Below are 2,131 nucleotides of genomic sequence, written 5' to 3'. Positions count from 1 at the left end.
ATTTTTAGTTTCCTTATGCTATAACCTTTCCAAAAATGTATAGGTTTGCTAATCTACCATGATTTTGAACGAAATATAATTTATTGACATAGTGAACCTGACTAGAAGGTGGACGAAGAAGCTTACCCAGGTGGGAGTACCTGCTCGTGCAAGCAATATCATACGTTTAAATGACAAAACATATGCCTGAGCAGTAAGTAAGTAAGTAAGATGTAAGTTCGATAATTAAGATGTAAGTAAGATCATGTAAGATCATGTAATTAAGTAAGATGTAAGTTCGATAATTAATATGTAAGAAAGTAAGATGGAGCAGGTAAGATAACCTCCTTATATATGGAGGTACACTCAGATTATGTTAAATTGTAAGTGACGAAAGTTAGTTGAACAAAGTAAGTAGCAGAGTGGCGCAGCGGAAGCGTGCTGGGCCCATAACCCAGAGGTCGATGGATCGAAACCATCCTCTGCTAATTAATAATTATATAAAAATGGAATTTCGGACAGAAAGTTGTTATTTCGCCCCTCCCCACTTTCGTAATGTAAATTCCCCAATCACTTTTCCCACTTTGTCGCGCGTCTGCAAGAGCTTTGCGTTGCTGTTGGGGTTCCTTTTGGGGGCAATTTTTGAATTTTGAAATGTGCTCCTATTGGTTGGACAGCTGCCTGACCACACCCACATCTGTCGCTTGACTCCACCCACCATAGCACAGAGACGAAATGATGGAAATCAAGCATTGCGCCACGTCATCAAGCGTCTTGTTATGCAAATTACTAAAAAAAACTGTTGCTAACTATGCTGTCATGGCCATAACTTCCTTTCAATGTTAGCAAAAAAATCCATTTTGTCGAACTAATTGCTCATCGACCGAAAACCATTTAAGTGACGTTTAAAACTTGGTGGAAACTAAGCGAGGATTTAATGTGCCAGGAAAACTAAAATGCAGGAAAATGGCCATTTGGTCCCTTATGCCTGTGCCACATCCACAACCCTCATGGAGATCCATCCCATTGACTCGATCTGCTAACTATACTGTCATGACATAATGGATGGTTGGAAAGAGGGTGTTTATGGCAACCCAACCAGCTAGCCAATCTGCTACAACAGAAAATAACTTTTGTTCCAGGTAAAAGTCCTTTTGCACGTTTACAAAATAACTGAAAAGTCAATAATTTAAAAGAAATAAACAATTTAATGTGAAGTTGCATTTCAAAATCAGAAGCAATGGTTTATGTTAGTGTCAGGGACGGCGATCATTAAAAAGTGGACTGCACAGAGATGATTTGGATGATAAGAGAGGTTGGGGAGGCCTTTTTACAAAGTGTGTCAGAAAGCAGAAGTCTTACGCTTGGAAAAACTGGGTGCAAGGAGTGGGCCACAGGTCGATCAACGTCTGCGAGCTTTAGGGGGTAAGACCTGGGCCAGTGTCCAGGCCCTGAGCATAGGTGAGGGTGAGACTACCGGAAGTAAGCTGTAACACGTGCCCTTTTGTGGTTTGTTTTCAACGTATCCAATCACGTGACTGATGTCGCGAAGGGTGCACTAACCGGAAGTTACGTAGTTCCGCGGGCGGCTATACAAACATTTCGTATTATTTTTCATAAAACTTTATATTGTTAGAAAGAGAATTACTTCTAGCTTGTCGGAAAGTTAAAATTTTAAAGATCAGACAAGAATTAAGCGAGTTATGATCAAATAACCTACACCGTTTCCATAATTTCCGGCTGTAACACGTGCCCTTTTGTGGTTTGTTTTCAACGTATCCAATCACGTGACTGTTGTCGCGAAGGGTGCACTAACCGGAAGTTGCGTAGTTCTGCGGGCGCCTATTAAATGTTTTTTCAAACACCTGTTCGGTACATGGAGGAGCTGTGACAAATCACGCACACGTGCAGACAGATACACGAGACAACACCAGATTGGCTTTCACACAAACATAGCTGCTGAGTTTGGGGGAAGTTATGTCACTTCCCAGAGCACCGCTGCATTTGGAGGAAGTGACGTCACTTCCCAGAGCACCGCTGCAGTTGGAGGAAGTGACGCCACTTCCCAGAGCACCTTTGATATTGGGGGGAAGTGACGTCATTTCCCAGAACACCGGTGAGATTGGGTGAAGTGACGTCATTTCCCAGAACA

General features: G+C 42.2%; 1 non-coding gene across 1 annotated transcript; it reads left to right on the top strand.

Annotated features, from left to right (window-relative positions):
- Positions 1-395: 395 nt before the first annotated feature.
- On the top strand, positions 396-467 carry TRNAM-CAU (transfer RNA methionine (anticodon CAU)). Its single transcript has one exon. It is a non-coding gene; the product is annotated as a tRNA-Met (tRNA).
- The last annotated feature ends 1,664 nt before the right edge of the window (positions 468-2,131 follow it).

The sequence above is a fragment of the Myxine glutinosa genome, chromosome 2, assembly GCF_964187855.1.
Source record: "Myxine glutinosa chromosome 2, kmMyxGlut1.1, whole genome shotgun sequence".
Classification (NCBI taxonomy): Eukaryota; Metazoa; Chordata; class Myxini; order Myxiniformes; family Myxinidae; genus Myxine; species Myxine glutinosa.
The sequence above is the reverse complement of the archived record's forward strand: the minus strand, read 5'-3'. Positions and strand labels throughout refer to the sequence as shown.